The 11,017-nt window shown below is 42.9% G+C and overlaps 1 protein-coding gene across 1 annotated transcript in view; it reads left to right on the top strand.

Moving 5' to 3' along the window:
- Window positions 1-10,789: 10,789 nt before the first annotated feature.
- Rad21 (RAD21 cohesin complex component) overlaps window positions 10,790-11,017 on the top strand; it is a 24,847-nt gene continuing 24,619 nt past the window's right edge. The window contains exon 1 of the mRNA XM_005381898.2: window positions 10,790-11,000. The gene's annotated coding sequence lies outside the window, so the exon portion shown is untranslated. The remainder of the gene's footprint in view (window positions 11,001-11,017) is intronic.

The following is an 11,017-nucleotide window of genomic DNA, read 5'->3' as shown; positions in this document are numbered from 1 at the left end:
GTTGGATATTTTGTCTCAGCAATGAGAGAAAAGTAAACTAGACACAAATTAATACACATGCCTCTCAATCAAATGAGAAACACTGCCCATGTTCTATTTCCTGGGCAAGTCACAGCTTGACAGTGACTCTTCAAGACTTTTAATGCCAACCATGGACTGTCATGGTTCATAGGAATGCGAAGGTGTATGCCGGTGTGAGCAAGGCCTCTCCCCACCTTACCCCAACTTTAAAGTTGTTGTCTTTCTGATAAATCTCAAGCTTCAGCAAGCTTCCCCTCCAGGATCCCAATTTCATGGAGTCTTCTTTTTCAGTCACAAGGTAAGACACTACCATCACACCTGTCACCACGCATCCTGTATGAGTACAAATACACAGACACCCCCTCGCCCACCCTCACTCTCCACTGTGGAAGCCCCACTGCTGTGTAAATGGAAAGATCAGAGCCTTCTATTTCAACTTTCCCAATAAAATTGATTCTTTTAGAATGATATGAAAGAAAATTAAGTAATGCATAATTGGCCAGATCAGTTAGGTCAGATCGAGAAACCATGAGACTTTGCTGGGGTCAGGTGAATAAAAATGTGGAGAATAACCCCAAATCCACCAACTGCACTGGGTACTATCTTTTCAATATCTACCCACCTTTGTCACATCAGATAATGTCTTTCCTTATGTCTTAATTCTCTCCATTCCTAGCACCAAACCTGTCTCTTACAGACTGCAGTATATCCCACCACTTCAGCCAAAAATCAGGTATAAATAGTCTAAAATGATCACACCAGCACCCTGCTTGACTTGGCTTTTCAATGCCTTTAAGATAAAGTCCCAAATCCTTGGCATGCCATAGATATTCAGTGTTTGGGTGATAAGAAAGAAGTCAAATGAATTCTGTTTTAATGGATTCTACTATCATATGAAAATGTGTGAACTTCTCTGACTATATTAGTGCACATGACTTAAATGTATAAAAAGTGAATTTAGAGTTGGAGAGTCTGAGATACACTAGATAATTAATAAAACATGCCTATCATTCTATTAAGATCCTCTTGTTTTTGTTTGTTTATTTTGAGGTTTTGTTTTGGTTTTTGTTTTGTTATGTCTTGTACTGGGGATTAAACCCAGAGTCTTTGCCCTGAGTTATATTGCCAGGTGCTCTCTATTGTTTGTCTACAGACATTTGCAAACTTGCAATCCTCCTGCCTCAGCCTCCCAGAGTTCTAGGACTGTAGCCGAGTGCTACCATACCTAGGTCAGATCATTCTTTTTATTGTTATAATTAAAAAATATTTAAAGTTTCCCTAATTTCTGCAAACTAAATGGTCCCAGTTCCCATTTGGTATTGCTTTGTAACAAACCATCCTAAAAAATGGTTGTATTTTAAAAATCAGTCTGTTACACTCATGCTTTTTTGTATAAGAAATTCTACTGGGGGAAGGAAAGGAGGGGCGGCTGATATCCACTTCATAGAATCTGGGGCCCTGTCTGGGACGGTACAGATGGCCAAGATGGAATGAGATCACTAAACTGGGTGGTGTCTCAGTCTTGATTCTTCTCCACACAGTGTCTCCTGGGTCCGAAGTGACTCCACTCCCATTCTTGGTTCCTCACCTGGAATGGCTAGAATAGCTGTGACTGGTCTGCATCACTGTCTCTCTGCGTGGTCTTACCTCATTTCTTGCTTGAGACTCCTTATATGATAATGGTCTCATAGCACTTGACATCTCTTCATAAAAATCCTTTGAGGTTAAATAGGATGCTGGAAAGTTTGTAATCATATTTGTTGTAAAGCCAAGAACAACATTTCCGTTGCACTCTTTGCCAGTGCAGATTCAAGGCAAGGAAACAAATAAATTCCATCTTTTGATGGTGGAAGGGTATGAGGAAGGAAGGTAGAAACTGAGGAGTACATCCTTTCAGACAAACTGCTACAGCTTTTCACTACTTCTCTCACCCAGACAATCTGTCTCTTCCCTTCTCATCTGTGGATAGCACACATTTATACATCCAATTCGCAAGAAGGGCACTTTTCATCGATGTCCCAGAAGCACAGTGACAGCGACAGCTAATATTAACAGCACAAAAACCATGTACTAGGCTCTAACCTAAGCTGTTTACATTCATAAATTTATTTCATTCTCTCAACTTTCTTATGACGTTTTCATGCCTGCCCCTTTCTAGAGAACAGGAAAAAAATGAAGTACAGATGTTCGTTAACCTACCCCATGACTACATCCAGGGCACAGCCAGGATTCAAACCTAGGCAACATCACTTTGAAGCCGGCTCTTTTAACCTCTACCCTGTATTATAAAGGCAATGTCTCTGCATCCATTATCCCTATATTTATTGAGTGTCTACAACTGTTCCAGGCCCTGGAGATATCACAGAGAACATAAAAGAAATCATTTGCGTGTAAAGGGTGATGGTGAGATCAGCGCTAAACATGATCAAGGAAACACACTGTGTGCCCAACAATAATAAATCCATCCTAATTTCTTCAAGCAAGGCAGGGAGAAGAAGCGGTGTCCCAAAGTGGGGGTTGCATCACTCAACAGAGAGGACAGGAAAGGGAAGGTGGCATGGGAGTAAGCCCTGAAGAGAGTGAGCTGGTGAGTCTTGTGGTGTTGGGAGAGAAAGCACCACAAACAGATGGAAGGGCACGTGCAAAGGCATTGAGGGGCAGGATCTGGGGATAGCAAGCGGAGTAAGGAGGCTAAGGTGGCTCACGTGGGACAAGTCACTGAGACAGTTCCGCCATTCTAGATCATCACCATGCTGGGCAAGCTTAGAGAACTTTTTATGAATGAACCACATTTTTTGTTGTTTTCCCTTCAGCAGATCTGTGTGGGTTCTCCTTAGTCCCTAACATATAATTATAATTACATGATTATAGAGCAATGAGTTTTGTAGTGTCACTTTGGTCTCAGATAAAAACTGGGATTCTTAAAATTTGTGTGTCATTTGTGCTCGGGGGTATTTTGTTGAAGGCAAAGATGTTAAGTTGCCATCTCCTACAGAAATGAGCTTATTTTCTCACTCCTGGCCTTCGCCTATGTCAAAGCCAACTTAGCATTCTCCACCCTTCAACATATTTCATTGATAAATCTGACAACTTATACTCAGCTTTTCAACTGCGATAATGGTACTATTTTATAGATGAAGTTTGTTGTAAGAATTCTCTACAGGTAAAATAAAATCCCCTAACCTATTAATTCTACACAAAAAGTCACATCAAAAGCATATATGTTTTTAATTTTATACAATAACAAATCTTAAAAAAAAAACAAAGTACCAAGCTAGATGATGGCTTTGTTAATAGCAAGATTATTTGAAAGTGTAGTTTATACACTACTAGTGTTGGTAGATGTGCCTTTGCATTTCAAGGAGCAGGTATTTGTTTGAATTCTACCAAATCTTTAAATACCTTAGGTCAAAATACATATACACCATTGTAACAGTTAATATGCTGTGTCAACTTGAGAATTGAGAAGTTTAGAAGCTTAATCAAGTGACTCAGCAGAGGGCCAGGGTCCTCACTTTGTAAACATCCTGAGCCTGTGCAAGAGGAGGTCATGGAGATGGTGTGAGTGCTATATCCACCCAAGGGCTGACAGCCTGCTTATAAGGGAGGAAAAGAGGCTTCTCGCTCCACTTTTGCTCTTGCTTCTTTTGCTGTCTTTTGCTACCTTGATCTGTGGCCCTTGTGCCATGCCACTCTGCCTTAGAGCCAGCTGATTATGGACTGAAACCTCCACAAACTGTGAGCTAAATAAAGCTTTCCTTCCTTAACTTTGGGCATTGGGTATTTTGTCCCAGAGAAAAGTAACTGAGACAACTGTCTAGGTAATGGATTACTTAGGAAATTTTTACATCAAAATAAGTATCTGGGCCAGAGGTCTTTCTCCTTTCAGCTCTGCTGGTCTCCTTACTGTTGCTGGGATTTCTAAGGAATCCCTTCCTTTGGAGTCCTCACACGTTCTCTTCTGTTTCCGGGATACTCCTAGCCTAAGCTCCCATAGGCTCATCCTCTCACGTGCTGCAAATCACACAGACATCACCTTTTCCAGGATGCCATCTTGATTCCCACAATTCTCTCTATGCCTGTTCCCTGCACTGTTTTTCTGCAGTGCACTTATCCGCTCCAAATCACTACATACTTTTTGTGCTCGTTGTAGTGAGTATTCAGTAAGTGTGCGCTCTGTTAAGTTGGAAATGAAAGGCACAGATGCTCCTGAGCAGGCATGAAGTGGCCTCTCCTGAGCCTGAAATGCCCATGGTGGCTCCTTCCCCCGGCCCATAGCTAAGGTGGTTGATGCCAGAACCAAGTGTTTGAAGCCTTCCTGACTACCTGCTTCCTCAAGGCTGCAGAGGAGCCCTTCCTTTGGTTTTGGCTGATTCTCAGTTGATATTCTGAGAGATTACCATGAAGATACAAAACAGGGCCGGCTCTTCTCTGTGATCCACCTGCTGCCTTACTTCAATTATCCAAATGTCTCCTCTTAGCTGGGCCCTAGTGCAAGAAAACCAAGTATCAGAAATAGTACATGACAACAGCACCACTTCGAGTCCAAGTTCATGTGATTCTCCAAAGAACTGTAGGATGTTATAAAAGTGTCTTGGCTACTTTTCTCTCTTTGCTGAGACAAAATACCTGATACCCAAAATTAAGGAAGGAAAGGTTTACTTAGCTTACAGTTTGTGGAGGTTTCAGTCCATACTTGGCTGGCTCCAAGGCAGAGTGGCACATGGCACAGGGCAACAGTTCATGGTGGCAGAAGATAGCAAGGCAACAAGAGCAAAAGGGGGGAGCACAAGCCTCTTTTCCTCCCTTGTATTGTAAACAGGCTACCCCACCCAGGAGGCGAGTAGGGCTCACATACTCTCCGTGCCCTCCTCCTGCACAGGCTCGGAATGTACAGAAAGTGAAGACTCTGCCCCAAGCTCAGTCACTCCTTTAACCTTCTAAACTTCTCACACTGACACAATGAACAACATCCCAGAACAGGGAGGGCGAGTCCTTCTCACACCACGATGTAGAGCTGCTGAGTCACTTAGTTAAGTTTCTAGACTCCTCAAGTTGACACAGTGTATCAACCATAACAGAAAGATACAAAGGGATAGCCAGATGCAAAGAGGCAAGGTGTGTGGAATATTTCCTCTTGCGGTTGCCACTAACCAAGAACTGCCTGTGTTCAGCAATCCAGCAACCCATGTATTCATTATTTCCTGCTGAACCCTGTGCTTTGGTGTTCATGGAGGCTTCGTTACATAGGCAAGGATAATTACATTATTGGCCATTACTGAGCATGTTAACCTTCAGCTAGTTCTCTCCTTCCTCCCTTCCCTCCCTCCTTCCTTCCTTCCTTCCTTCCTTTCCTTCCTTCCTTTTCTTCCTTCCTTTCTTTCTTCCTTCCTTCCTTCCTTCCTCTTCTTTCTTTCTTTCTTTCTTTCTTTCTTTCTTTCTTTCTTTCTTTCTTTCTTTCTTTCTTTCTTTTTTTCTGTTTTTTTGAGACAGGTCTCACTATGCAGCTCAGGCTGGCCTTCAGTTCACTTTGTAGCCCAGTCTGTTCTCAAACTCACAACAATCTTCCTGCCTCGGCCTCCCAAGAGCTGGGATTACAGGCGTGCACCACCACACCTGGCTCAAGTTTTTCCTTTCCGGGCTCTAGTCACATCTTGATTTCTCCAGTGATCAGACCAGCCACCAGTCATTTTATTAGCATGTGAAAGGTCTCATTTCTTATCACGTAGAAGATTCCAAGTATTTTAGAAGCTGTATGTCAGAAAATGGGGACAAAGACCAAATACATATTTCACAGTATCACAGAACAATTTTAAATTCCTCTGCCAAAGGCTCGGAATAGTTAACATCTACTTAGTCTCAGAAATTCTTTCATCTGATTGCTCAAAAAGATGATTTCTACAACTGACTTATGAAAAAATTTCCCATCCAGCTCTTTCTGGAATACTTTGCACCCACTAGCAATGCCTTTTAAGGTGTTCCCCAAAGGCAAGAAAATCCTATATCTCAATAATTGAGTGTGTTGTGTAATCATATATGACATTTGAGGAATTTTTCAAGAAATGTTGCACTGAGAAATTCAAATTAAATCACAAAAATTGGCTTCTTGGTGATAAAACATTCATTGTGGGTTTACAGTGCGTGTTGCACTCTAATCTTTCAGCTAAAAATTGCTTATTTTCCTCTTTGAGCTATTTAGTTGATGATTTGTGCAATTTGGAACAATCAGAGGCTGATGGTTGCTTCCCGTCTTTAGCACATTGTGTTGAAGCAGCTAAACTCTTCCCATACTCAGTTCTTTTTTGTACATCTTGCTTTTCAAACTAAAAACATTTTTGGAGAAAACATCATCTCAGAAAAATATTATAGAGGGAAAAATCTTCTCCGTTATTTGAGTAACTTATAGAGACAAGCTGAGGATACTTCTTTCCTCTGAAGAAGTAATAGAAAATTCCACAGTATAGAAAACAGGAAGCAGATAAAGTCCAGTGATTACAAAATTAGTAAACCCAGCACAATTCTTTCAGGGATAAGTAAAAGAAGGTAACTCAGAGCTATCAAGCAACTTGGGCTAGTTACACTGCACTTTATCACACTGTTATGGTTGATACACTGTGTCAACTGGGGGAGTCTAGAGGTTTGGCTAAGTGACTCAGCAGGGAGCCAGGGTGCTTACTTTGTATACATCCTGAGCCTGTGGAAGAGGAGGGCATGGAGATTGTGTGAGAGCTACACTCCCCTGAGTGGGAGTAGCCTGCTTACAATGTAAGGGAGAGAAAGAGGCTTGCTCCTCCCTGCCACTCCTCCCTTCTGCTCTTGTTACTTTGCTGTTGTCTGCTGCCATGAACTGTTGCCCTCTGCCACTTGCCACTCTGCCTTGGAGCCAGCTGAGTATGGACTAAAACCTCTACAAACTGTGAGCTAAATAAATCTTTCCTTCCTTCATTTTGGGCATTGGGTATTTTGTCTCAGCAATGACAGAAAAGTAACCAAGAAACACACTATATTTTCTACTTATTTAAAGTTATTCCAGAAGGAATGAGCAGTCCCTCCAAAGTTGTAAGTTAAATAATGAGAAATTACCTAAAATCTACTAAAAGAGAGATTCTCTCTTTGCAATCAGTGTCAACATTAAATTGGCCACTGCTCATATGAAAACCAGACCCTAAGAACACAGGGACTGTCTCTTTTAAAGGGTAGTTTTACACTATTTAAAATTAATAGTTGATTAGACTTAGGAGAGAAGGGAGTGAGAGAAAGAATAAAATCTTTGCTATTATCTATAAAAATCAATTTTAAAAATATTTACAAACAGAAATATAGCACGAAATATTATTACCAAAAAACAATATTATCCTGAGTTGGGGTTTGTGGCACACATTTGTAATGCCAGCATTTGGGAGGCTGAGGCAGGAAGATCATTGCAAGTTCAAGACCAGTGTGATATGCAGAGTGAGGTCAAGGCCAGCCTGAAGTATACAGAAAGACCTTGTCTCAAAACACACAAAGAAACATTCTAAATGTAGTACAGGGTAAGTATAAAGAAATATAACTCCCCAGAATGTACAAGGAAAAGCAGGATAGAAGGATTTTGGTGAAGATGGAGTGACTGGAGCATAACCTTGCTCTGTGCTGGCATGGATAACGTAGAAAAAGAAAACTCTAAGAGGTCTCACATTTTGACCTGTAGAATTTGCTAAAGGGTCCAGGTTACACATATTTTTGCTAATTATTAGATTCCATAGACTGATATATTGCCATACAATTGAGAATCCCACAAAAACATGTCAAATACATCAATACCAGTGACACCTGCTGAGTGCAGGTGCACATGGCAACTCTTTTCTTCTTTCTCCTCTACGTGTTAAAATGATGCCTGCAAAAAGAAGTACCAACAGAGAAGGAGGCAATAAGCCAATCTTCTGAGGCTGAGAGAGCAGAGACATGCAAGTGATATGAGCCTCAGAAGTTACTAGGGAGCTCTTTCCTCCAGATGTTTTGTTGCCTGAGATTAACCATCTTTTTTGGGGGCTGGGGATTTAGCTCAGCGGCAAAGCGCCTGCCTGGCAAGCGCAAGGTCGTGAGTTCGGTTCCCGGTACCGGAGAAAAAAAAACCAAAAAAAAAAAAAAAACATCTTTTTGCTCTACTTCTGAAATCACTGTCATCCAGAGCATTTATTCTTTCCAGCAAAAAGCATTTTGCACTTATATACTCCTAAAAGGAAGGATCTGTATTTGTCAAGGTCCTCCAAAATAGGCCAGGTATGATTTGAAAACTCCTTCCCCACAGAACCCACATACACAAGACAAACATATCAAGCCACCTGCATGTCGACATCTGCAATTCTTCATTTAACAACGGAACACTTATCTAGAACATGTGGTACTGACACCTGCCTGCCTACATAGCACCTACTTTCGGTGACATCTTTGGATCAGCTGCAAGATAAATTTCCTCTGTGGGGAATCTTTTTGGTACACAGCTTTGGATGGACCTCAACATATCTGTTTTCTAATTATTATTTGCTTCGTGGTTCAGACATGGTGCAGTTTTTGTCTTCAAAGTAATCACACTCACTACTACCTTGTGTTGTGTAAGTAACCACTTCTGAAATTTTTCCTGTTGAACCATCTTTCCTCAGGACTCTTCCCTCTCTGAACCATCTATGCCAGTTATCAATGTACTGTCCCTCGGGTCCAAATTCATCTGTGTCTTACTTTGCTGTACACGAGCTGCACTTTATGAACATTTCTCCTTTGTCAGCAGGTGCAGTGTTGGGCTCTCTTAGCAGAAGCATCAAAGAGACCTTGTTCTGTCTAGACGCGGCCCCAAAGCTTCATGCGCTCATGGGTGAGGTTGTTAAAATGCGACTAGATCATGAGGCTGCTAGAGCTACATGTGATGTTGGGAGGCAGTATGTGGGTGGAAAGAGGAGGTCACTGGAGATGTGACCTGGAAGGTTATCTCCTCCTACCCAAGCTTCTCCCTTCCCTCTCTGCATCCTGCCCACCACGATGAGGGCAGATCTCCCACACCCAGCCCCTGTTGTCCTGCTGTTTTGTGTGTAAGCCTACCAAACACAGGCTGAAACCTCTAAATTAAAAAAGAGCCAAAATAAACCTCTCTTCCTGTAACCTGTGGGTATCGGGTATTGTGTCCCAGCAAGGAGAGAGTGACTGAGGCAGAAGCAGTGTGCAGTAGGGTGAAGGGGCTTCTTCTGCTGGCTCCAGTGTGCAGTTTTGCTCCCGAACTCTGGAGAGCAAATAGCCAGATTCAACGGCTTGTGCTAACAGCAAGAGTTAGGAATGAGAAATCCTGCTTCCAATTCATGCATTGTCGGTGACTGTAATTGATGAATAACTCATTGAATTGGATGGCTGCAAGTGACTGAGAGTGAATTCTGTGAATCTTTGTAAATCTCATGTCTCAGTCTCCTTTAGAGAAACTACTTCTTATAGAAATTTCCTATAATAAACTCACACAGAAGTAGAAAAAGAGACATAGACAAAGACAGAGAGCAAATTAAAAATAATTGTCCATATACTCTCAGCCTCTGAATTCCCAAACTTCCACAACTACCAGCTCACACAAGCAATTTTGCCATCCTGTTTTCTCCCCATTTTCACCCAGTCCTCTTGCTTCATTATTTTGAAGTATATCCCAGATAGCTGGATTAGAAAGACTAAAGCTCTAATTTAAACCCACCCTGTTACAGCTCTAATTCAACAAATTCACCACTACTGAAGTAGACAAATACAGTCACCAGATAAGTATTTCCAGGAAGGAGGAGACAGTCTGCAGCGAGCTCCTGCAATAAGAAATCTGACTTGACACTTTAGGACAAGGAAATGAATGATTTTGTTGATAGGATGGAATACTGAGAGAACAGAACATTCATCTGTTCAAAGGAACCTAACCCAGCAGATTTAGGGGGCTAGTATTGCACAATATCCAAATAAAATACTGCATGAAAATCCTTGCACGGGAAGCTGGGCTCAGGGTTGAGAGCTGAATGTAAAATGAGTCTACACTCAGAAACCGGACACAGTGTAACAATTTCTCCATCCATGCCTGCTCCTCATGGTAAAAATACGCACTTGTAGCTGGACGTGGTTGTGGACGCCTGTAATTCCAGCCCTCTAGACACTGAGGCTGGAGCCTTGTTGCGAGTTCGAGACCAGCACGGGCTACAAAGTAAGCTCATGGCCAGCCTGAACTGCATAGTGAGATCCTATCTCAAAAAGATAACAATAATAATAATAATAAGCACTTTTAAAAAGCCTTACGACTCCTCCCCAGATGGTCCACAAACTGCAGGAGGGCAGGGATTATCTCACTTCCCCATGGCAAACAGAAGACCCTATAAATACAAGTTGAATGAATGAATGAATCCCTACAGTTTACGGAACTACTTTAATGTTTTTCTGTGTCCTTCGTCGTTATAAAACCTGCTACATGATTTTTGTTATTGTTGGGCACACACAAAACTGTATTAAGACAGCTCTTCCGGACGAGCGCAACACTAAGCTTGACCCCGACACCGCAGCGGGAAGCACTGCGCGTGCGCTATTTGCCGGACCCGCGAGCCTCCAGGACCCTCTAGCCAAAGAACCACCTCTGCGCCTGCGTCGTTTGAGGCTTCCCAGCCAGAGGGCGGGTTCTAGAGAAAAGGAAATGGTCGCTGCGCCTGCGTCGCTCGGTCTGCGGCGCAGGCTGACTGCGCGTGCGCACAAGGACCATTTTGACCGTAAACATCCTGCCGATTTGAACCGAGGATTTGGGCGGCAGGAAGAGCCGCGGCGTAACGGCCGCCATCTTGTTTGTTTGAGTGAATCGGAAAGGAGGCGGCGGCCGCGGCTGCGGCGGGAGCTCCTCCGAAGCCACAGCTCACCAGGGCTCCCCCCTTTCCCCGCCCCCTCCCCCGACCCTTTTCCCCTCCCCGGGCCGCTCAGCCCGCCGGCTCCCGGCGGAGCGCCAGGTAAGGGGCTCGGCCCG

Source organism: Chinchilla lanigera, unplaced genomic scaffold (genome assembly GCF_000276665.1).
Source record: "Chinchilla lanigera isolate Chin_1 unplaced genomic scaffold, ChiLan1.0 scaffold00016, whole genome shotgun sequence".
NCBI lineage: Eukaryota > Metazoa > Chordata > Mammalia > Rodentia > Chinchillidae > Chinchilla > Chinchilla lanigera.
The sequence above is the reverse complement of the archived record's forward strand: the minus strand, read 5'-3'. Positions and strand labels throughout refer to the sequence as shown.